The sequence below is a fragment of the Hyla sarda genome, chromosome 5, assembly GCF_029499605.1.
Source record: "Hyla sarda isolate aHylSar1 chromosome 5, aHylSar1.hap1, whole genome shotgun sequence".
NCBI lineage: Eukaryota > Metazoa > Chordata > Amphibia > Anura > Hylidae > Hyla > Hyla sarda.
The window spans coordinates 376,617,675-376,645,266 of record NC_079193.1 but is presented as its reverse complement, the minus strand read 5'-3'; positions in this window follow the sequence as shown (position 1 = coordinate 376,645,266).

Here is a 27,592-nt window from a genome sequence, read left to right as displayed (position 1 = left end):
AAATCCTCTTAAGAAAGTGGTAAAATAAGTGTAAGAAAATACTTAAATAAGAATATATTATAAAAACATTGCACAACGAGGTGACCCGACCTCCAGGATTTAGGCTCAAAATTTTGCAGAAAATTTGAATATTTGCTTCATGTGCTTGAAGAATTCCTGTATAGATTTAGTAATTTAATCTCGCGCATGGCCGCGCGTAAGACCCGTCACAGCTACATCAGTATTAGCGGAATCTAATTACATGGGAAATGTTTCGTTACACATTTACCACAAGATATTTTATTTTTGTTTGGAGAAAAACATCTTGTAGTACTGACGTGAGAGAAGGTTTATTTATTACTTCTGTTTTGGCCAGAAAGGGCATGTATATCCAAATCACCATGGGCTGCACTAACCAAGGAGGTACAGGTAGTACTGCCTCCCTGCCTCTCTGTAAATTATGTAGGTACCAATAATACTACCTGCTGTTTCCCTGTCTCTCCCTATAAATGAACCAGGTACAGATAGTACTGCTGGCCTGCCTCTCCATGTAAATTATGTAGGCACAGATTGTAATACAGGCCTGCTTCTTGATGTAAATGATGTAGGTTTGGATATTGCTGCCTCCCTGCCTCTCCATTTTAATGATGTAGGTACAGAAAGTTCTGCCTTCCTGCCTCTCCATGTAAATGATGTAGGTACAGATAGTACTGCCTCCCTGTTTCTCCATGTAAATGATGGAGGTACAGATAGTACTGCCTCCCTGTCTCTCCATGTAAATGACGGAGGTAGAGATAGTACTCCCTCCCTGTTTCTCCATGTAAATGATGGAGGTACAGATAGTACTGTCTCCCTGTTTCTCCATGTAAATGATGGAGGTACAGATAGTACTGCCTCCCTGTTTCTCCATGCAAATGATGGAGGTACAGATAGTACTCCCTCCCTGTTTCTCCATGTAAATGATGGAGGTACAGATAGTACTGCCTCCCTGCCTCTCCATGTAAATGATGTAGGTACAGATAGTACTGCCTCCCTGTTTCTCCATGTAAATGATGGAGGTACAGATAGTACTGCCTCCCTGCCTCTCCATTTTAATGATGTAGGTACAGAAAGTTCTGCCTTCCTGCCTCTCCATGTAAATGATGTAGGTACAGATAGTACTGCCTCCCTGTTTCTCCATGTAAATGATGGAGGTACAGATAGTACTGCCTCCCTGTCTCTCCATGTAAATGACGGAGGTAGAGATAGTACTCCCTCCCTGTTTCTCCATGTAAATGATGGAGGTACAGATAGTACTGTCTCCCTGTTTCTCCATGTAAATGATGAAGGTACAGATAGTACTGCCTCCCTGTTTCTCCATGCAAATGATGGAGGTACAGATAGTACTCCCTCCCTGTTTCTCCATGTAAATTATGGAGGTACAGATAGTACTGCCTCCCTGTTTCTCCATGTAAATGATGCAGGTACAGATAGTACTGTCTACCTGTCTCTCCATGTAAATTATGCAGGTACAGGTATGCAAGCTACACTGACTCATTTTCTACCTCAGTTAATCCGCCCTGTATTCTCATGTAAAGTGTTGTATAAGGAACAGAATAAGCAAATAGAAAAAAATTTGTCCTGGTGAGGACGTCCAGGGACAGAAGATGGTTTTTATTGGACATCACAGGCGCTCAATTAGAAAGCTCTGGCATTGTACATCACTTATTGTACTGAGACAGATCCAACCAGAGGAACCAATCACCAGCTTCCTCCTTCTACATTGGAAGCATGGCGCCCCCTGTTATCATTAATATTCACCATATTGGGAGAATTCTTGGTAATGCTCCATTTCACCTGCGGTGGAGCTGTGAGAAATTGATCACTTGCTGCCAGGTTCCCTCATAGATTATAGACAATTTTTGGGATTTCTAGCAGTAATACACTTTGTGATCACCTTATTGTTGGCAGATCCTTCTAAGCAAAAGGCTTCTTTTTTTATTTTATTTTTTTATTTTTTATGGGTACTGTTAGATTTAAATAACTTTTTACATCTTGGCAAAATATTAACCTTTGTTATATACATAAAAAAATGGATCTTATTTTTTTTATAGAAACTTGGCTTATAAAACCCACCACTAGGGGTCCCCATACCATCCAGACTACATGAAGCACAGGCAGGGAGAATGTCCAGTAAGTAAGGGGGGGGGGGGGGGGGGCGACTAGCACTCCTCTGTGCTCACCCCTGTCCTATCAGACTGCAGCATGAAAACAGAGAGGAGGGGCTTACAGAGCAGCCTGCAGTGATTGGATAAAGAGACACAGCACAGCAGACTCAGGGAGGAAGTGAATGCATGCTGAGTGAGGGCGGGCTCAGTGCTTGTCTTGGTCACGCCCTTTCCTGAGCAGTGCATGTCAGAATAAGTGAGCAGCAGAACTAGACACATAAAAAAGACGACCTATGGAGGAACATATAGAACATTCTTTGTTTTTTGTCATATGACAGGTAGACTTTAAAGGGGAACTCTACCGCCCCAGCGTTCGGAACATTTTGTTCTGCACGCTGGGTGTGGGCTGCAGGGGTTGTGACGTCACGGGCACAACCCCGAATGTCGCGTCACGCCCCCTCAATGCAAGTCCATGGGAGGGGGCGTGGCATCTCCCATAGACTTGCATTGAGGGGGCAAGGCGTGGCTTCCCGAAGGGCGTGGCCATGACGTCACGACCCCAGCAGTCTGCGCCCAGCGCTCGGAACAAAATGTTCCAAACGCTGGGGCAGTGGAGTTTCCCTTTAACTCAGCTATTCCAATACTTTCTCTGCTGCACGCCAACATCCCGCTATCCATCTCTATCACGTGAGCGGGGGTCTGCGCCATGAACCTGTGTAGGCGGGGGAATACAATCTAAAAAAAAAAAAAACAATTAAAAGGCTACAAGGACAAAAGTGTTCACAATGCGTTTTTATAATTGACTTTGTTATCTGATTTATCGAGCCGCTATAGTCCTCGGCGCTGGATCGTTGTGCTCGGCAGTTTTGGTTCAGTACGTTTACAGAGAAGAGATATCTTCGGAGACCACGTCCCGCCGCCGCTTCCCTCGCTCTACATGGAAGAGATTTATCAACGCCTCGGCCGGATGGACTCTTCTTATTAACCGTGCGATTACATAACCGGAAAAACATTACAAGACCAAGAAGAATCCAATTTACAGACGTTCTGGATGTATACACCGGCGGAGTATATACAGGGCACGTCACGCTCCCAACTACTGACTGCACATGTCCATCACCGCCGCCCACTCCTGGCCATGTCCTCTCATGCATAGTGTCATTCTTAATTTACGGAGGCATAGTATTTGGTGGGATGTTACCGGCGGGTCATCCTTTAACCCCTTTGGTCCTTGATCACAAACTGCCCCGGGATCAGCTCTAATCTGAGGGGAAACCTAGTAGAAAAGGTTCAATTTCCCTGCATCGCCACCACTGGGGAAACATAGTATTACGCAGTTATAGAGATAGCAGCAGCAGTATATAGATAGAGTTGGAGAGGAGGTGTATAACTACTTTATATCCTGATCCCATAGAGATAGCAGCAGCAGCAGTATATAGAGTTGGAGGGGAGGTGTATAACATAGAATGTGTCAGTAGATAAGAATCATTTGGCCCATCTAGTCTGCCCAATATTCTGAATACTTATGAATAGTCCTTGTCCCTATCTTATATGAAGGATAGCCTTATGTTTATCCCTATCTTATATGAAGGATAGCCTTATGTCTATCTCTATCTTATATGAAGGATAGCCTTATGTTTATCCCTATCTTATATGAAGGATAGCCTTATGTCTATCCCTATCTTATATGAAGGATAGTCTTATGTTTATCCCTATCTTATATGAAGGATAGCCTTATGCTTATCTCTATCTTATATGAAGGATAGTCTTATACCTATCTCTATCTTATATGAAAGATAGCCTTATGTCTATCTCTATCTTATATGAAGGATAGCCTTATGCCTATCCCTATCTTATATGAAGGATAGCCTTATTCCTATCCCTATCTTATATGAAGGATAGCCTTATACCTATCCCTATCTTATATGAAGGATAGCCTTATGCTTATCTCTATCTTATATGAAGGATAGCCGTATGCTTATCCCTATCTTATATGAAGGATAGCCTTATGCTTATCCCTATCTTATATGAAGGATAGCCTTATACCTATCTCTATATTATATGAAGGATAGCCTTATGCTTATACCTATCTTATATGAATGATAGCCTTATGCCTGTCCCTATCTTATATGAAGGATAGCCTTATACCTATCTCTATCTTATATGAAGGATAGCCTTATACCTATTCCTATCTTATATGAATGATAGCCTTATGCCTGTCCCTATCTTATATGAAGGATAGCCTTATGTTTATCCCTATCTTATATGAAGGATAGCCTTATGTCTATCCCTATCTTATATGAAGGATAGTCTTATGTTTATCCCTATCTTATATGAAGGATAGCCTTATGCTTATCTCTATCTTATATGAAGGATAGTCTTATACCTATCTCTATCTTATATGAAGGATAGCCTTATGCTTATACCTATCTTGTATGAAGGATAGCCTTATGCCTGTCCCTATCTTATATGAAGGATAGCCTTATACCTATCTCTATCTTATATGGAGGATAGCCTTATGCTTATCCCTATCTTATATGAAGGATAGCCTTATGCCTGTCCCTATCTTATATGAAGGATAGCCTTATACCTATCTCTATCTTATATGAAGGATAGCCTTATACCTATCTCTATCTTATATGAAGGATAGCCTTATACCTATCTCTATCTTATATGGAGGATAGCCTTATGCTTATCCCTATCTTATATGGAGGATAGCCTTATGCTTATCCCATGCATGTTTAAACTCCTTCACTGTATTTGCAGCGACCACTTCTGCAGGAAGGCTATTCCATGCATCCACTACTCCCTCAGTAAAGTAATACTTCCTCAAATCCCTGCAGAAACCTTTGCTCCTCTAATTTAAAACTATGTCCTTTATATAACACTATGTCCTCTATATATAACACTATGTCCTCTATATAACACTATGTCCTTTATACATAACACTATGTCCTCTATATAACACTATGTCCTTTATATATAACACTATGTCCTCTATATAACACTATGTCCTCTATATATAACACTATGTCCTCTATATATAACACTATGTCCTCTATATATAACACTATGTCCTTTATATATAACACTATGTCCTCTATATAACACTATGTCCTCTATACATAACACTATGTCCTCTATATATAACACTATGTCCTCTATATAACACTATGTCCTCTATACATAACACTATGTCCTCTATATATAACACTATGTCCTCTATATATAACACTATGTCCTCTATATATATATAACACTATGTCCTCTATATATAACACTATGTCCTCTATATAACACTATGTCCTTTATATATAACACTATGTCCTCTATATAACACTATGTCCTTTATATATAACACTATGTCCTCTATATAACACTATGTCCTCTATATATATAACACTATGTCCTCTATATATAACACTATGTCCTCTATATATAACACTATGTCCTTTATATATAACACTATGTCCTCTATATAACACTATGTCCTCTATACATAACACTATGTCCTCTCTATATAACACTATGTCCTCTATATAACACTATGTCCTCTATACATAACACTATGTCCTCTATATATAACACTATGTCCTCTATATATAACACTATGTCCTCTATATATAACACTATGTCCTCTATATATAACACTATGTCCTCTATATACATAACACTATGTCCTCTATATACATAACACTATGTCCTCTATATAACACTATATCCTCTATATATAACACTATGTCCTCTATATATTTAACACTATGTCCTCTATATATATAACACTATGTCCTCTATATATATAACACTATGTCCTCTATATATATAACACTATGTCCTCTATATAACACTATGTCCTCTATATAACACTATGTCCACTATTTAACAATTCTCAATCTTATCCCCTCTGTCTCGTCTTTCTTCCAAGCTATACATATTACTTTAACCTTTATCCAGATTCCATTGAGATAGCAGAAGCAGCAGTATACAGATAGAGCTGGATGGTAGCTGTACAACCACTATATATCCTGATCCCATAGGGATAGCAGTAGCAGTATACAGATATAGCTGGAGGGGAGGTGTATAACTGCTATAAATCCTGATTCCATAGAGATAACAGCAGCAGTATACAGATAGAGCTGGAGGGGAGGTGTATAACTACTATATCTCTTGAAACCAGAGAGATAGCAGCAGCAGTATACAGATATAGCTAGAGGGGAGGTATATAACTACTATATATATCCTGATCCCATAGAAATAACAGCAGCAGTATACAGATAGAGCTGGAGGGGAGGTGTATAACCACTATATATCCTGATCCCATAGAGATATCAGCAGCAGTATACAGATAGAGCTGGAGGGGAGGTGTATAACCACTATATATCCTGATCCCATAGAGATAGTAGCAGCAGTATACAGATAGAGCTGGAGGGGAGGTGTATAACCACTATATATCCTGATCCCATAGAGATAGTAGCAGCAGTATACAGATAGAGCTAGAGGGGAGGTGTATAACTACTATATAGCCTGATCCCATAGAAATAGCAGCAGCAGTATACAGATAGAGCATGTACATGGCTAAAGCTCCATTCCCTGTCAATGGGACTGACACACCCGGGTATCTGGCAGTCCTATAGCACTGAATTAAGTGGTGCCATAAAATGTTCTAACGCACCATTCCCAAGGGGCACACGTAAACCACCATCAGAGGATTGCCGCAGTCCGACCACTGGGATAGATGATTTTAGTAAATGTTTCCCCTTTGGTATTGTTTATATTGTACAGTAAACAAGATGTGCACTATATGTCCGTTCAGTCAGTAGCTGTGAGCGGCCGCGGCGCCATCAATGGCTCCACTCATCTCATGTCCCATCTGGTCGCTGCTTCTGTAAGAATTAAAGATGAGGTTGTGTGAAGAAGAGGACAGACGTGAGCTGCGGCTTATGGGATGGAAGAGAAGGTGTTTATCTGGACAGAACAGAGTATGGAAAACACATTGAGCCGAGCGGAATAAGACAAGGAGCTCAGGAGAGGGATCGATATCAGTATAAGAGAGAAAATGGCGATCGATAATGAGCCACCTGCTCCGGGAAGCTTTGATTCATCCTGTAGTGATAAGTGATAAGATCTCATCCACCTGCCGTCTATAGAGACAAATTGTCACACGGCAACAGTCAATGATAGACTGGAGAAAAACACCTCGAGTGGATACATGGCCCGGCCCGCCAATCATTCCGGGGGGTCATTTACAATCATGGACACATATCGCCTCAAATTCATATCTATGGGATTTACCAAAATGATGTTGGGAGATGCCAACAGGAGGACATGGATGGAATTAAAAGTGGCCCCTAGTGTATTGTAACAGCATTTACCGTACTTCACCTACATGATTTCTTATATCCACGGACCAGCACACACATAGACTCAAAAGGGGGCTTGAGACCCTGCCCTATTGAAGCACCTACCCTAAAATGCCCTCATTGACTGGGACCTCTGTGGGGTGACATGATTGCCAGAGGTCCCTTACCGCAGGAATTGTGTTAAAGGGGTACTCCGGCGCTAAGACATCTTATCCCCTATCCAAAGGATAGGGGATAAGATGCCTGATTGTGGGGGTCCCGCCGCTGGGGACCCCCGTGATCTTGCACGCAGCACCCCGTTACCATCAGTCCCCGGAGCACGTTCGCCCCGAGTCTGATGAGTGGCGATCACGGGGCTGGAGCATTGTGACGTCAAGGCTCCGCCCCCGTGTGACGTCACGCTCCGCCTCCTCAATGCAGGCCTTTGGATAGGGGATAAGATGTCTTAGCGCCAGAATCGCCAGATCCATTGCTGGACAATATACCCATTGTGTATTCATTCCTTTATTCCTGCAGAACGGACGCTGATCCCCGCACTTTTTTTTCCTTTACAGGTTTATTACTCCTACAGCTGTTTGAATTTATTTATTTAGACATTTTGCTACTTACATTGCTACTTATTTTGCTTCATCTATATATTTTTGTATATATTTTCAAACACTGTTTTCATGATTAATCATAGTGATAATACTACTATCCATACAGTTATATTCTCCAAGGTTTAATCCGTGAGAGAATTTATACAATAATTCTTGCTTATTTTAAGATGCAGCCGTAGGGCAATTCTTTTGATTTATTTTCCATAATTTTAACATTGTCTAATATTGTCTAATCTTTTTAATTCTTAAATTGGTCTGGAAGTTTACATTTCTTTTCCATATTGGACTACACATCCACTGTACAGCCAGGTTGGGAGTTTAGTTGGGGAAAAATCCAGGTCTTCGCTCCCTACCTTGGACATGATAACCTACGGACAAGGTTTGTTCTCATGGCACTACCTTTAATGCTGGGTAGGACCAGTCATCCTCATCCTGGGTTCCAAATACACAAGCTCTTGGATATGTTCAAGGACCAGTCAACTGAATGTCACCTTTAAGGACAAGAATGGGAAACGATAAATGCAATCTGGAATTATGACATCACAGATGCAATAATGTCACTCCTCTGTGATGTCATAGGTGCCCCTGAGGTGTAATTATCATAGACTTGCATTGAGGGGGCATGGCCGTGACATCATGAGCGGGGCGTGACCGTCACGAGGCTCCGCCCCGCATCACCAGTCACCTGGCACAGAGCAAAGTTTGCTCCGTGCACTGGATGTCTGGGGGTGCCACAGCCAAGATCGCGGGGGCCCCCAGTGGCAGGACCCCCTCGATCGTAAATCTTATCCCCTATCCTTTGGATAAGGGATAAGATGCCTAGGGGTGGAGTACCCCTTTAAGTCTTTCTAGACCAGTGTTTGCCAACCAGGATGATTTCAGCTGTTGCAAAACTACAACTCCCAGCATAAGGATTTGCTTCCCATAAGACCAGCCTCTCTATAAGAAGAAAAGGAAATGCAAATGTGACTTTTTCAGGCAGAGTGAAAGGTGTTGAGTTTGGTGCAGCCTCTCCTTGGGTGAGAACCAGCAGAGAGAGCAGCTTATACCCACGACCACTTAGGCTGATCCTGTGAGGACACCTGGCCTGAGAGTATCTTTTCCTAGTTCCTCCTGACAGCAGGAAATGATAAGGAGAATGAGTGGACGAGAAAATTATACAGCCTGTGGGGAGACGATGCAAAAGGGCCTCAAAGCTTCACCCTTGGACCTTACTGGGCTTCAGGCCAGGCCCAGGACCAAGTAGATGCCAAACAACAAGACTTCAGAGACCTGCACCCCACAGCTGGGAATTGCAGCTTTAGTGTTTACCTGATGAAAGATACAAGGGACTAGTGATATACCTTAACGAGAACCTCTCATGATCTTGTTAAATGTTATAATCCTCCCAGTTCACTGCCCCCATCATGATAAACCTCCCCCTGCCTTTATTTTTATTATTTTTTAGTTTTCTACCTTGATATTGCTCTGTATTTTCTGCTCAGTCTCACAGTCTGGGAAGGGGCATTCCCCAGCAGGTGTGACATAATCTGAAGCCATACAGGGGAGAACTTCCTCCCTCACTCTGCTACACACAGCCCAGAGCAGTTCAGTGTGAGATGAGATGAGCTGATTGGCTAAGGCTGCACACCCCCCCTCAGCACTCGAGACTGCATTTCCTGCTTTTTGACTTCTGCCAGGCCGGCAGGAGTCCAAAGTCTGTGCAGGAGATGGGGGGAAATGTGCTCTGGACAAGTAGGGAGACATCTAGTGGCAGCTTTTTTAAACACACATCATTTTTTTTTTAAACAAAGTATATTGGAAAGATTTTTTATTTACCATAAGAAGTGCAATAGCAGAAATCTCTGTTCCAGCCCACAGAACATAGGACCACCCTGGGGAACTGTATTTCCCAACCAGGGTGCCTCCAGCTGTTGCAAAACTACAACTCCCAGCATGCCCGGACAGCCAACAGCTGTAGTTTTGCAACAGCTGGAGGCACCCTGGTTGGGAAACACTGCTGTGGGAGATAATGCCTAGAGTTGCATCAACCATGACCAGCGAGGACCTACAGATTGCAGCCATCCCATGGGAATTCTCCCTTATGCCTATATCTGAAAACCCTTTGGGAAGCAACAATGATGAATCTATAGAATAAGTAAATTAAAGGGGTACTCCGGTGGAAAACATTTTTTTTTAAATCAACTGGTGCCAGAAAGTCAAACAGATCTGTAAATTACTTCTATTAAAAAGTCTTTATCCGTCCAGTGTTTTTTAGCAGCTGTATGCTACAGAGGAAATTCTTTTCTTTTTGAATTTCTTTTTTGTCTTGCCCACAGTGCTCTCTGCTGACACCTGGTGCCCGTATCAGGAACTGTCCAGAGCAGGAGAAAATCCTCATAGCAAACCTATGCTGCTCTGGACAGTTCCTGACACGGACAGAGGTGTCAGCAGAGAGCACTGTGGACAAGACAAAAAAAGAAATTCAAAAGGAAAATAATTTCCTCTTTAGCATACAGCTGCTAATAAGTACTGGAAGGATAAAGATTTTTTTTATTAGAAGTAATTTACAAATCTGTTTAACTTTCTGGCACCAGTTCATTTAAAAAAAAAAAAAAAAAAAGTTTTCCACCGGAGTACCTCTTTAACAAATTAAAACCCATTTATGCTTATTTTCATTTAAAGAAAGCGAGCATAAATGTGCAGATAAACGTTTAGAGAGCAGCCACAGCATACAATATGGATGGACTTTGAGTAAGACGGAGTAAGAGGAGCTGTACATTACTTTGGAGGACTCGGCACATCCAAGCTTTCTTTACATTTCATAGTGATTTCGATCAAAACTGTGTAATCCTTCCCTTCCCCTGTGATGGCGCTGCAAAGAAAGTGAACAGTTGCTGTAGGTTTTCTGTAATCTTTAAAGGGGTACTCCCGTGGTAATCAACTGGTGCCAGAAAGTTAAACAGATTTGTAAATTACTTCTATTAAAAAAAATTAATCCTTCCAGTACTTTTTAGGGGCTGTATACTACAGAGGAACTGTTTTTCTTTTTGGATTTCTCTTATGTCACAACCACAGTGCTCTCTGCTGTTCATTTTAGGAACTGTCCAGAGCAGCATATGTTTGCTATGGGGATTTTCTCCTGCTCTGGACAGTTCCTAAAATGGACAGAGATGTCAGCAGAGAGCACTGTGGTCATGACAGAAGAGAAATCCAAAAAGAAAAACATTTCCTCTGTAGTATACAACCACTAAAAAGTACTGGAAGGATTAATTTACAAATCTGTTTAACTTTCTGGCACCAGTTGAGCTAAAAAAAAAAAAAGTTTTCCACAGGAGTACCCCTTTAAGCCCATCAAGATGGCTACTCCATATACCCAGAAACATTTTGGAGTGAATTAGCATAAACTCATGAGGTTGTATTGAGTGGGAGCAGGCAGTCGCAGAACATCAGAACGGCGGTTCCCATAAAATCCTGTGCAGTCCTGCAAACCTCTGAAATGCCACAGGGGGTGATGAATTGGCACGGAGGGTACTATCTCTAAAAGCTGTGACAAAATGTTGCACTAGTAGTAGTAGTAGTTTGAGTGGGCAGTATGGGCAGGTGGGAGCAGAATCAAGTGGGAGCAGAATTAATAAAACAGTCCTCGCAGGGCTCTAGTCCAGATCACAAGACTGATAAATATTGGGACTGGTAGCGTTGATGCGCGTCTCATTTAAATGGGCACCTGCATGAAAACTAATTTTGGCTATTGCACTCCTTATGGTAAATAAAAAAAATGTTTTTTTTTTTTTTTTTTTTAAAGAGGAGGTTTTCTATGTTTTTTTTTGTGTTTAAAAAAGCTGCCACTAGGTGTCTCACTACTTGGCTAGAGCACATTTCCCCCCCATCTCTTGCACAAACTTTGGACTCCTGCTGGCCTGGCAGAAGTCCAAAATCAGGAAATGCTGAAGCAACGGCGTGGGGCGTTGGGTTGCAGCTTCAGCCAATCATAGCTCATCTCACACTGAACTGCTCTGGGCTGTGTGTAGCAGAGTGAGGGAGGAAATTCTCCCCTGTATGGCTTCCGATGATGTCACGCCTGCTGGGGAACGCCCCTTCCCAGTCTGTGAATCTGACTGAGACTGAGCAGAAAATACAGAGCAATATCAAGGTGGAAAACAAAAAATAAATAAAAATAATAATAAAGGCAGGGGGGGGGGGGGGGTTTGTCATGATCGGGACAGTGAGCTGGGAGGATTATAAAATTTATCAAGAACATGACAGGTCCTCTTTTGAAGGGAAAGAATAGACTACATGGCGGCCATCTTGGAATTAGGACATCAATGGTCTGATGACATCACTCCTCTTTACATATAAATACCAGAATTTTCTTGGAATTTCATTTAGAATTTCTAATTTGTTATCCCAGTTCTGATGATGGACAGGCAGGCAGCAGCCGCAGAAGGTAACTGGATTTTTCTGTTCTGTTTCTCAAATAAGAAGAAACTTGTCTGGAATAATAATTCTGGAAATAGAAATCTGTTTATGGAAGGGACTCCTAACATCTGAAGCCATTGCCCTGACTCCCAGATTCCTTATTGTACAGACGAGACAACAGTCAAAGCTGCAAGATAAAGCGTGTCACCGGGCATCAGAGGTATCGAGAGATAAGAGTACAGAGACATGGAGCCCGGACCGTCAGGAAGAACATAATGATGTCCCGGGGTAGTGACCTGACCGTACAACCAGCCAGCAGCATCCCAACCAAAATAATTCTAATGGGGGGGAAGAGCAGCTCGGAAGCTGAAAAAACGTTATAAAATATTATTTATCGCAAATCAAAAAATGCCAGCACCTTGTGTTTTCCACCCGCAGGAATATCCTTTTCAATCCAGTGAAAAAACATTTTGTATTTTGTAGACATATATAAAAAGGAATACATAAAAATACGCTTGGTTGGGCCCTAGGGTCCAGAGTCTATTTACTTATCCTGATTCTTATTATCCTTTTTTGCCTAAAACATTCAGAAACATCAAAATGGATCTTTTTTCAGTCAAAAATATATGAATGATTGATTGCCCATTGGGCCACGGGTTGTTATTCATGACGGATAGGGATATATTGCCATGTATTTCTATCCAGGCCAAACATAGATCATGGTCCGGATTGTCAACCCACTTTTTAAAGTCAATAAAACAGTACAGATTTCCCCCCCTTAGGCCATGTTCACACGGCAGAAATTTTGCACAATGACCAACCGGAAAACACAGGTGGACATTCCGCAAAAAGCGGCCACTGGCAGAAAATGCCGGCACTAGGATAAATTGGTAAGGGGCTGCCTCCAATTCCATATGGATTCATCCAAGAGGATTAACCGGAGTCAGGATTTCCGCTGAAGATGTTTCCATGGTTGAAATTCCACCATGTGCACAGTGCAGCAAAATTCCATAGAAATTGTTTTTTGCTGGATTCCGCTGTTTGAACATGGCCTTAAAATGAACATAGAAGTATTTTTTTTTTCTTCCAGCACCCGACTATCAGGGCATGCTAGAAGTTGTAGTTTTGCAACAGCGGGATAGCAACGGGTTGAAGATCAATGCTTCCGATCTACACTGGCGGATAGTAGGATAAACTAGATGGACTTTTTGCAAACTTACTGTAGTTATTAATGTCAAGGAGGAGCATATGATCCTCAGGGGCGTGGCTGTAGGGGAGGTAGAAGTACTGTAGTAGTCACGGCTCAGTCTTGGTGTCTCTCTGCTGTAGAAGAATATACTATTGTTATGGCACATGGTCGGTGGGGGCCTATTCCAAATTTTACCTAGAAGCCGCCAATTACACTTCTTTGTTATTAGCAGAGATATAAACAAGATCTTTTCTGATGACTGATCTTCCACTTCAAGAACAAATAAACTGGTTGTAGCTGAATCCTATTCTGGCCCCATTGTATCAAGATTCGAGCAAGTGACTGGAAGAGCTGATGGGAGAAGAGAAAACAGAAGTAAAAAGATGGGTGGAGGAAAGATTAGAAAAGGTGCAACAAGATGAGTGGAGACATGGCGGCCCGAGCCAATCATATTCCCTGCTGTCCCCGCTCTGAGATTCCAGGGCTACTTACCCTGTATTCTTGGGTGAGCACCACTTTCTGGTGACGGAATGGATTGGCCCCACTCCTCACTATTCTAGACAGATGTAGACCTGCAGTCTAGAAGGGAACAGGAACAGCTGAATACGTTGTGCATGGGGACATACTGGGGGCATCCTGCAGGAATATGTTGTGCATGGTGACATACAGGGGGCATCCTGCAGGAATACGTTGTGCATGGTGACATACAGGGGGCATCCTGCAGGAATACGTTGTGCATGGTGACATACAGGGGGCATCCTGCAGGAATACGTTGTGCAGGGTGACATACAGGGGGCATCCTGCAGGAATAGGAGCTGCAGCGTTGAAGCTGTGAAAAGTATGTTTATTTTTCATTCAGTCAATTGACACAAAGAAAGCTCTGAAATGGGAATATCTACAATGCAGGGTCAAACTTAAAGGGCTAACTACTGTTCAGGGCACTAATGTGGGCTAACTACTGTGTGGGGACAATAATGTGGGCTAACTACTGTGTGGGGACAATAATGTTGGCTAACTACTGTGTGGACATACTAATGGGGGCTAACTACTGTGTGGACATACTGATGGGGGCCAACTACTGTGTAGAGGCACTAATGTGGGCTAACTACTGTGTGGGGACAATAATGTGGGCTACTTACTGTGTGGACATACTAATGGGGGCTAACTACTGTGTGGAGGCACTAATAAGGGCTAACTACTGTGTGGACATACTAATGGGGGCTAACTACTGTGTGGAGGCACTAATGAGGGCTAACTACTGTGTGGGGCACTAATGGGGGCTAACTACTGTGTGGAGGCACTAATGGGGCCAACTACAGTGTGGGGCACTAATGGGGGCTAACTACTGTGTGGATGCACTAATGGGGTCAACTACTGTGTGGAGGCACTAAGGGGAGCCAACTGTGTGGAGCCACTAATGGGGGCTAACTACTGTTTGGGGGGACTATTGGGGTAACTACTGTGTTCAGACACTATTAAAGGTTAACTACTGTGTGGGGGCATTATTGGAGTAACTACTGTCTGGGGCACTAATGGAGTCTATCTATTGTGTGATGACACTAATGGGGGCTATCTACTATGGGGAGGCACTAATGTGGGCTAACTACTGTGTGGAGGCACTAATGGGGCCATGTACTGTGTGGGGAACTAATGGGGGCTATCTACTGCGTGGGGCACTAATGGGGGCTATCTACTCAGTGGTGACACTAAAGGGGGCTATCTACTGTGTGGAGGAACTAATGGGGCCAACTACAGTGTGGGGCACTAATGGGGGCTAACTACTGTGTGGAGGCACTAATGGGGCCAACTACTGTGTGGAGGCACTAATGGGAGCCAACTGTGTGGAGCCACTAATGGGGGCTAACTACTGTTTGGGGGGACTATTGGCGTAACTACTGTGTTCAGACACTATTAAAGGTTAACTACTGTGTGGGGGCACTATTGGAGTAACTACTGTCTGGGGCACTAATGGAGTCTATCTACTGTGTGATGACACTAATGGGGGCTATCTATTGTGTGATGACACTAATGGGGGCTATCTACTATGGGGAGGCACTAATGTGGGCTAACTACTGCGTGGGGGCACTATTGGGGTAACTACTGTGTGCAGGCACTATTAGAGGTTAACTACTGTGTGGAGGCACTAATGGGGCCAACTACTGTGTGGAGCCAATAATGGGGGCTGACTACTGTTTGGGGGCACTATTGAGGTAACTACTGTGTGCATACTCTATTAGAGGTTCACTACTTGTGGGGCACTAATGGGGGCTATCTACTGTGTGATGATGCTAATGGGGCCATGTACTGTTTGGGGAACTAATGGGGGCTATCTACTGCGTGGGGCACTAATGGGGGCTATCTACTCAGTGGTGATACTAAAGGGGGCTATCTACTGTTTTATATGTGAATGTTATCCACTAATGGGGGCTAACTACTGTTTTATATGTGAATTTTTTCTTTTACAGTTTTATATGTAACACAACTTTGATGGCATATATAGTGAACATTATGAAGACTGGAAGACGTAGGGTTATGTAGAAGTTGATGTGGGTGAAGTTCAGATGGACATGTGGTAGGACTTGATGGACCTGGTTGAACTTGATGGACGTATGTCTTTTTTCAACCATACTAACTATGTAACTATGTAACATGCCTGTGAGGTCTCACAAGGTCTTACATCTGACTTTTTGTTGTTATTTTTGGATTTGTGGTAGGATGAAATCTTTGACAATATGACTGTACTGCCATATGCTGTAGCCGGGTTCCCGTTACAATATCATCCTGCCGGCCGGACCATAACAGCCGATTTTGAGATGATGACATTGATGGGTGAACCTCGGGGACCGCACATCTGTCAGAAGGGCCCAAGATCTCCGCATCATCCTGTTCTCCTCGTCTCACCTGGACGAGACCTCTCCAAACAAACCAACATATTGTGCCCATTAAGAGCCGACGATTATCAACATGACACAAACACGACAGGACAAAGACGAGACGCACGAGAGCGAAATATAAAAAGAGCGGAAAAAAGGAACATTTTGCAGCTTTCAGGAGTTTATTGAAAAGTTTTTTCTGCATCCTGAGAGATATTACCGCTCTCGAAATCTCAAGTGCAGTTTCTTAGAACTTCTGATTCAGGAAAAGAAAGAAAACTCAGAGACTGGTAAATGCATCACGAACGTTTGTCGGCGTCATTGTTACCTTATTTTACCTCCCTCTTATAAATAAATAAATAAGCCTTCAGGATCGGTATATGGAGAAAGTGAATGAGCATCTGCTTTGAAGTCTGGGAGGAAACCAATGTACCCGGACGAGACCCACGTAAATATGGAGAGAACATACAAACTCTTTGCAGTTGTTGTTCTTGGTGGGATTTGGACCCAGGACCCCAGTACTGCAAGCCAACAGTGCTAACCACTGAGCCACCGTGCTGCCCATTGTTACACCGCCACTTTGCCTCACTGTGTCTCGTTTCCTACACCAATGGCACTCCGATTTCCATCTGCCAGGACACAGTTAACTGGGGCATGCTCCGAGGATCCGTCTTACACCACCATCACGTGCAGGCCCTCCATTGCAAAGCTTCTGTGTGCCGGGGAAAGTTACAAGGGACTACTGTTTGCCCCACCAAGCCACCAGTGACCTGCACAGCAATTGTAGTAACACAAGTCCCTGCATTGCCCCCTGGAGCATTACAAGTACTACCTCCTAACATGAGAAATAAAGAGTCAGTCTCAGGTGGTGGAAAGGCTTCTTTACTGTAAGAGTAGACTTCTAGGGAGAGTTAAAGGAAAATAGGATACTGCATAGGAAAATACAAACTATAGAAAATGTCCACCAAATAATGCGGTGCAAACAAGGATCTTCTTTATTGTAGGATCAAGCAGGATACATCTCACCAAAGTGCAATGCCGACGCATTTCAGATCAGATATGACCCTTAGTCATGACATATATGTACAAAGCATAAAACTCTTATTTATACATAAGTAAGAAGGTCACATGCAAGTGAGGTCAGACACTTAAAAACTAGGCAAAAAGCTTCTAAAAGGGCATGGATTACAGGGAAGAAATGTAATGGACCATAATACACAGTGCCCAGTATATATATAATTTGTTTTCATATACTGTAGTATAAAAGTGGTATAAACAGTTGCAATCATAAAATGGACAATTATAATTGGGACACTAAATTAATATGTCAAAATAAGATCGTGGAGCAGATTCATGCTGTTGGGCTGTCTAATACCTAAGACATAAATTCAGTAGGATTCTCCATGGGGCAGTTTCCTCCTAAGGTCACCGCCCCTTATATTACTACATAACTTTTTAAGGCCGCTAACGCATTGTGCTGATACAGCCCCACTGTGGACTTCCTTAAAATGTCCAGAAAGTGCCGTCACATTGAATTGATCATTCCTAGCAACTGAAATATGTCGTATGATTCTGATTTTTAAAGAGTTCAACGTACAGCCGATATAATGACAACCTCATGCACACAGTGGACAGAGGTGGCAGCAGAGAGCACTGTGGTCAGTCAGAAAAGAACTACATAACTTCCTCTGGAGCATACAGCAGTGGTATTTTTCTTCCTGCTCCCTTTCTCTGGCTGGACACTTAAAGGGGTACTCCACTGCCCCAGTGTTCAGAACATTGTGTTATGAATTCTGGGTGCGGACTGTGGGGGTCGTGATGTCATGGCCACACCCCTCATGACGTCACACCATGCCCCCTGCCATAGACTTGCATTGAGGGGGCATGGCGAGATGTCATGAGGGGTGTGGCCGTGACATGACGCCCCCACAGCCCGTACCCAGCGTTCATAACACAGTGTTTCAAACGTTGGGCAGTGGAGTACCCCTTTAAATGTCCAGCCATAGAAAGGGAGCAGGAAGAAAAATACCACTGCTGTATGCTCCAAAGGAAGTTATGTAGTTCTTTTCAGATTGACCACAGTGCTTTCTGCTGCCACCTCTGTTCAAATCAGAAACTGTCCAGAGCAGGAAAGGTTTGCTATGGGGATATCCTTCTACTCTGGACAGTTTCTGACATGGACAGAGGTGTCAGCAGAGAGCACTGTGGTCATATAGTAAAGAAATTCAAAAAGAAAAGAATTTCCTCTGTAGTATACAGCAGCTGATAAGTACTGGAAGGATTAAGATTTTTTAAATGGAAGTAATTTACAAATCTGTTTAACTTTCTGGCACCAGTTGAATTGAAATAATTTGTTTTCCACCAGAGTACCCCTTTAACAAATACCACCACTTTTTTGAGCAAAGATTTCAGGACATCTTCGAAAATATCACAAATTGGATGTATCAGTCATTCTTCACTGAATCACCCATACAATTACGTATGACAGGAACATGCAGTCCGCCACTGAGGTGTCAAGGTTAGCAGTAAAAGGGTAAAGGGAAATGAGAACCATGCCAGGGACTAGGAATAAGATGTGAGCAGTGTAGATAACTAGGAATGAGCGGGGAACCATTCTGGGTGCTGGGAATGAGAAGGGAATCACAATGGGGAGCAGGAGTAAGAAGGGAGACTAAGAATTAGAGAAGAGTAATGATGGGGACTAGGAATAAGAAAATAACCATACTGAGAGTAGGAATGAGGAGAGCCATTCTGGGAAATAGGAATGGAAGAGGAATTATGCTGCAGATAAGGATTGAGAAGGGGGTCACGTTGAGGGCTAAAAAAGAGGGGAGCCATGCAAAGACTAGAAATGAGAGGAGCCATTATGGGAAATAGCAACAAAAGGGGGTCACGTTGAGGGCTAAAAAAGAGGGGAGCCATGCTGGAGACTAAGAATAAGATAGGAGCCATTATGGGGACTAGGAATAAATAGGGAATTATGATGGAGAGCTGACATAAGAAGGGAAACAATATGGGGACTAAGAACGACAGTTGATCTATGCTGGGGACTAGGAATGAGAGATATAACATGCTGAGATAAGGAATGAGAAGAGAGCCATTCTGGGAAATATAAACTAAAGTGGAACAATGCTACAGACTAAGTGTAAGAGGGGGATCCATGCTGAGTACTGTAAAAGAGAAGGGAGCCATGCTGAGTACTGTAGAAGAGAAGGGGGCCATGCTGCATACTGTAGAAGAGAAGGGGGCCATACTGAGTACTATAGAAGAGAAGCGAGCCATTCTGAGTACTGTAGAAGAGAAGGGAGCCATGCTGAGTACTATAGAAGAGAAGGGAGCCCTGCTGAGTACTATAGAAGAGAAGGGGGCCATGCTGAGTACTATAGAAGAGAAGGGGGCCATGCTGAGTACTATAGAAGAGAAGGGGGCCATGCTGAGTACTATAGAAGAGAAGGGGGCCATGCTGAGTACTATAGAAGAGAAGGGAGCCCTGCTGAGTACTAGAGAAGAGAAGGAAGCCATGCTGAGTACTGTAGAAGAGAAGGGGGCCATGCTGAGTACTATAGAAGAGAAGGGGGCCATGCTGAGTACTATAGAAGAGAAGGGAGCCATGCTGAGTACTATAGAAGAGAAGGAAGCCATGCTGAGTTCTATAGAAGAGAAGGGAGCCCTGCTGAGTACTATAGAAGAGAAGGGGGCCATGCTGAGTACTATAGAAGAGAAGGGGGCCATGCTGAGTAGTATAGAAGAGAAGGGGGCCATGCTGAGTACTATAGAACAGAAGGGGGCTATGCTGAGTACTATAGAAGAGAAGGGATCCATGTTGGGTAGTCTAGAAGGGAAGGGAGTCATGCTGAGTATCATAGAAGAGAAGGGGGCCATGCTGAGTTCTATAGAAGGGAAGAGAGCCATGCTGAGTACCCTAGAAGAGAAGGGAGCCATGCTGAGTATCATAGAAGAGACGGGAGCCATGCTGGGTACCCTAGAAGAGAAAACATTCATGCTGAGTACTATAGAAAAGAAGGGAGCCATGCTGAGTACTATAGAAGAGAAGGGAGCCATGCTGGGTACCCTAGAAGAGAAAACATCCATGCTGAGTACTATAGAAGAGAAGGGAGCCATGCTGTGTACTACAGAAGAGATGGGAGCCATGCTGAGTACAATAAAAGAGAAAGGAGCCATGCTGAGTCCTAGAAGAGAAAACATCCATGCTGAGTACTATAGAAGAGAAGGGAGCCATGCTGAGTACTATAGAAGAGAAGGGAGCCATGCTGAGTACTATAGAAGAGAAGGGAGCCATGCTGAGTACTATAGAAGAGAAGGGAGCCATGCTCAGTATTATAGAAGAGAAGGGGGCCATGCTGAGTACTATAGAAGAGAAGGGAGCCATGCTCAGTATTATAGAAGAGAAGGGAGCCCTGCTGGGTACCATAGAAGAGAAAACATCCATGCTGAGTACTATAGAAGAGATGGGAGCCATGACGAGTACTATAGAAGAGAAGGGAGCCATGCTGGGTACCCTAGAAGAGAAAACATCCATGCTGAGTACTATAGAAGAGAAGAGAGCCATGCTGGGTACCCTAGAAGAGAAAACATCCATGCTGAGTACTATAGAAGAGAAGGAAGCCGTGTTGAGTATCATAGAAGAAAAGGGAGACATGCTGAGTACTATGAAAGAGAAGGGATCCATGCTGAGTACTATAGAAGAGAAGGGAGCCATGCTAAGAGGGGAGCCATTTAGGGAAAAAGGAACAATGAATGAGCCATGCTCTAGATTAGTAATGAAAGGGGAGCCAAACTGGGGACTGTGAATGAGAGGAGAGCCATGCTGGAGACTAGGACTAAGATGGGAGTCATGATGGAGACTAGTAATAAAATGAGAGCCATACTGGGGACTAAGGATGAGAAAGAAGCAATGCTTGGGGCTAGCAGTGAGATGTTGAGGTATATTGGGGACCAAGAATAAGAGACAAGTCATACTAAGGACCATGAATGTGAGTGGGCACATGAGGAACAGATATCTGACTAATGCACATTCGGTGAAAATTATGATTTTGGGCTGTATCATCGCTACTTGTTAAACTTTCTTCTGTCTTCTTTCTTCTTTGAGAGGACCTCCCCCATAAAAAAACATTAATCGGTGCAGATTTGTGTGGTCCGTTCAAAGAGGCTACAGCCCTCAAGTTTGGCTTTTAGGACTCAGTGCTGCCTCTACTGGGCACCATGAGGCAATATGTTTTCATTGGAGGGGGTGCTCAGTCTTTAACAGTTCAGCGGATCCTAATACGGAACAATGGAACGTAAAAGATAATATGAACTGGAATAAATGGAGAGGTAAAAATATCCACTACCACGTTCCCGCAGGTCTAAATCTGCAAAGACGGAGGATGAATTAGAGCAAAAGGGATTTACGCTTTAGGGTTCCATAAACACTTAAAAATGGGAAAAAAAATTGTGCAAACAATTTGTCGGAGCAGATGTCACTAACGTGCAGGCTTCGGAGATTTCTTTATCTTTCCTAGAGAAAATCTAGCCCGAGGGGTCTACAGCATGGATCAAGAATTTCATTAGGAGCCGTCACTAACAAGAACCTACAGAGAGTAGTGGAGTCAGACGGAAGTCCTCCGCGCTTATTTTTTAGCAATTTTTGGTCTATAATTAATTTTAGGCTCTTTTCAGATTGGAATTTGGGTTTTTAGGTCTATTGGGAATTTTTTTTATTTTATTCCTACACCGTCTGCCTTAGGACAAGCTTCATCCTGCTATGGACTTCCATCTTCATCTACGGTCACCACCTTCTAATCCAGGGTGTCTCCAGCGGTTGGAAAACTACATCTTCCAGCATGCCCGGTCAGCTTTTGGATGTCCGGGCATGCTGGAAGTTGTAGTTTTGCATCAGGTGGAGGCACCCCGATAGGGAAACACTCTTCTTATCTCTCCTGTTACCCCTCTTCATTGGAATGCTCTCCCCTCTTTCGAAAGACTATTCGCCCACATAAAAAACTTAGAGAGGACTCTCAAAAACATTTAATTCAGGAAGTCTACCACATTACATTCCCCTTTTTGTTTTCTATACCTGATATTGTGGTGCCATGGGATGTTAGTAGAAATACCTGGTCACTTCATGATGCCAGGGCACCGTTATCCTATACATGGTGTGAGGTTGGAGACAGCTTCTCCTGGGCCAGACACGTGGAGTAAATGAACACAGTGACATCAGGTTATGGATAACCGTCTCTACTGAGCTGGGTGCAGATCCCATCGACTTGAATGGGGTCCATCGGAGATCCCATAGTTTACTGGAGTTTTGCAGAGAAAGAAAAATGAAGCAAATTGGGTCGGAGCACAAAAAATCCTCCTGACAGATCCATTAACTTGAATGGGGTCCTTCGGAGATCCGGTCATTTACCGGAGAAAAATTAATAGTGTATGCACCATTTTTTTTTTATATAGATTTACCGATGGAGCTCTATATAGCGGAGCCCGATGGCAATGTTACCTTAGCCTGTCTGCTCTTACGTGTACATGTCACTTAACCCATGTGTATGCATTCTTAGTTAAATGAATCTGCTCGTACCTATATTAAATATTTCAATGAGTAGGTGTTGCATTTATTACCTAAATTAATAGGCACATCAATGCAATGGTTGCTCAGCTTTTATTACTTCAGCAATGCCCATTGGGAATCTACAATGGCCTTGGTTCTGGTGGCCCACCACCTTTTTCATTCTTGTTCTTGATCCTTTTTGACACTTTGTTTTCTTGACTCTTTTTCTATTTTTCCCCTTTCGCGTAGTTCTGTAGCGGTTTTCTCATTGATGGTTTTGACCTTGCTTTGACTACTCTATTCAACCATCTCACCTTCTTGTATCCTGACTGCTTTCCTGGTTGCAATCTTGGACTACATTCCCGACTACAGTTCTTTTGGGGCACCTGCTACCAGTCGGTACCTTTTATAGTTACCATGACTTGGTAAGTCCATATCTCCTTGTGGCAACCTTGATCCTTGACTTTATTTGCTGGATTCTGCTTCTGCCTACTGGAGGGTGATCCTAGGGTATGGTCCTGACTACAATTATTTTAGCCCACCTGGTTCCAGTTGGTGACTTGTCTCGGGACTGTAAACTGAGAACATTCATACCAAAAGGGTTGACTCACCATTAACACTGCCGCTCTATTCATCTATAGGACTGCCTGATATATTTTAGTTGAACGGTGTCAGCAGTCCCATAGAACCCAGTGGTCGCCAACCCAGTACTCAAGGCCTACCAACATTTCGTTTTTTTTTTTTTTGGGTTACTCCATTGGACTAGAACAATAAAAATAAAAATCCTGGACTGTTGGTAAGCCTTGAGTGGGTTAAGGACAATGGGGGGGAATTATCATTAGTGATAGAAGCTTTTTCTTTTCTATGTGTAGTGCAAATTATTGAACATTGACTTATTGTGCATCTTTTTTGTACATCTTTTTTCATAGAGCAAAAAGAAAGTAGTCTTTTTTTTGTGTATTGTGGAATGCATTTTGCAGTGGATACTAATTTATCATGTGCATGTTTTTTTTAGACAGATTTTTTTGTGCAAATACGTTTTTACTAACGCAAAATACACCATTAAAAAGGACACGTAGAAAAGTATTCTACCGAGACAGCTGGAGGATGCAGGAGCTGTCCCTCAACTGTTCCTATGCGTTTTTATTATAAAAAAAAAAAATGTGTGTGGTTCCTCCTATTTTCAGCATCAGCCAGATACCAACCAAGCAGCAAAAACCTGATGTTACCAGGGTGGGCGAGGACCATTGTTACTGGCCCTCCCCAGCCTAAATAACACCAGCCTGTTACCGACTAGGCCCAGGAGCACCATTTTTGACGCTCTGAGCCTGTTGGTACCGGCTCTCCCCGGCACCCCTGTGGCGTTGGGTGCCGAGATAATTATTTGGGGTTAGCGCTAGCTGATTTTCCGGCTAATGCTAATGCCCCGGCTTAGTAATGGATTCTGTCTACAAGACGGCTTCCACTAAGCCTGAAAATGTAATTCTAAAAAACACGACACATTGAAAAAAATTTTTATTTAAAAAAAACACTCTCCCACAGCCTTCGTTAACTCTTTTATTGACATTTAAAAAAAACACTGGTCATCGTCGCAATCCACTGAATCTGATGTAGTCCTCCACATTCACGTATCTGAAATGAGAAGAAATGAAAAAAAAAAAAAAAAGGTTAGTACATTTTTGGCGCTCTTCCCTGGGGTGTTCCTAAACAGGGAGCCTCCAATTGTTGACATCTGCCTGCTGTATCCTGTATTTACAGTCATCTATAGACAGCTGTATATACAGCATAGCGCACAAAGACTTAACTCAGAACTGCTCAGCAGCAGCGTGGGTTAACTCTTTCCTTGCTGGGCTCCTGTATAGTATACATGGGTACACTATGCACCCCTGTATACTATACAGCCAGCGGAGGTAAGTAGTGATGCAGCAAAGTAAAGAAACATAGCCTGCACTCACCGCTCAATATGGGTCTAACGGCCTCAGGTACCGGACCTCCTCGGTAGCGTGGGATTCACAGCAACTGCTGACAGCGCTCACAAAACAGGCAACTGCTGGCAGGTTTCGCGTTACAATCAACGCTTCTTCCGGACGGAAGAAGCGTTGATTGTAACGCGAAACCGCCGGCAGTTTTCTGAGCGCTGTCAGCAGTTGCTGTGAATCCCACGCTACCGAGGAGGTCCGGTACCTGAAGCCATTGGACCCATATTGAGCGGTGAGTGCAGGCTATGTTTCTTTACATTGCCACATTGTTTTCTGACGTTTGACTCTCTGTCCTAGCACCACCGTGGGTCACAACAGAGACTCTCTCAGCTGTTCCAAGAGTCCTAAGAAGGGTGTGAGGAATACAGAATTGCCAGAAATTCCAAAAACATCTATTGTAAATCTGTATACGGCTCTTTATAGCTGATGTGCATCTTCCCCATCGTTCTTGTGAATGGTAGAAGTCTCAGCACCTGGACCTCCACCGATACTAACTCCTGACATGTCACTGTGACATTATTACCCCGTCACTGTTACATTATTACCCCATCACTGCGACATTAATACCCCATCACTGTGACATTATTACCCCATCACTGTGACATTATTACCCCATCACTGTGACATCATTACCCCGTCACTGTGACATTATTACCCCGTCACTGTGACATTATTACCCCGTCACTGTGACATTATTACCCCGTCACTGTGACATTATTACCCCATCACTGTTACATTATTACCCCATCACTGTGACATTATTACCCCGTCACTGTGACATTATTACCCCATCACTGTGACATTATTACCCCGTCACTGTTACATAATTACCCCGTCACTGTGACATTATTACCCCGTCACTGTGACATTATTACCCCATCACTGTTACATTATTACCCCATCACTGTGACATTATTACCCCGTCACTGTTACATAATTACCCCGTCACTGTGACATTATTACCCCGTCACTGTGACATTATTACCCCGTCACTGTGACATTATTACCCCGTCACTGTGACATTAATACCCCGTCACTGTGACATTATTACCCCATCACTGTGACATTATTACCCCATCACTGTGACATTATTACCCCATCACTGTGACATTATTACCCCGTCACTGTGACATTATTACCCCGTCACTGTGACATTAATACCCCATCACTGTGACATTAATACCCCATCACTGTTACATTATTACCCCGTCACTGTTACATTATTACCCCATCACTGTTACATTATTACCCCATCACTGTGACATTATTACCCCGTCTCTGTGACATTATTACCCCATCACTGTGACATTATTACCCCGTCACTGTGACATTATTACCCCGTCACTGTGATATTATTACCCCGTCACTGTGACATTAATACCCCATCACTGTGACATTAATACCCCATCACTGTTACATTATTACCCCGTCACTGTTACATTATTACCCCATCACTGTGACATTATTACCCCATCACTGTGACATTATTACCCCTTCACTGTGACATTATTACCCCGTCACTGTGACATTAATACCCCATCACTGTGACATTAATACCCCATCACTGTTACATTATTACCCCGTCACTGTTACATTATTACCCCATCACTGTTACATTAATACCCCATCACTGTGACATTAATACCCCATCACTGTTACATTATTACCCCTTCACTGTGACATTAATACCCCATCACTGTGACATTATTACCCCATCACTGTGACATTATTACCCCGTCACTGTGACATTATTACCCCATCACTGTGACATTATTACCCCATCACTGTGACATTATTACCCCGTCACTGTTACATTATTACCCCATCACTGTGACATTATTACCCCATCACTGTGACATTATTACCCCTTCACTGTGACATTAATACCCCATCACTGTGACATTAATACCCCATCACTGTTACATTATTACCCCTTCACTGTGACATTAATACCCCATCACTGTGACATTATTACCCCATCACTGTGACATTATTACCCCGTCACTGTGACATTATTACCCCATCACTGTGACATTAATACCCCATCACTGTGACATTAATACCCCCTCACTGCAACATTAATACCCCATCACTGTGACATTAATACCCCATCACTGCGACATTAATACCCCATCACTGCGACATTATTACCCCATCACTGTGACATTATTACCCCGTCACTGTTACATTATTACCCCATCACTGTGACATTATTACCCCATCACTGTTACATTATTACCCCATCACTGTTACATTATTACCCCATCACTGTGACATTATTACCCCATCACTGCGACATTAATACCCCATCACTGTGACATTAATACCCCATCACTGCAACATTAATACCCCATCACTGTGACATTAATACTCCATCACTGCGACATTAATACCCCATCACTGCGACATTAATACCCCATAACTGGGACATTAATACCACATCACTGTGATTTTAATACCCCATCACTGTGACTTTAATACCCCATCACTGTGACATTAATACCCCATCACTGTGACATTA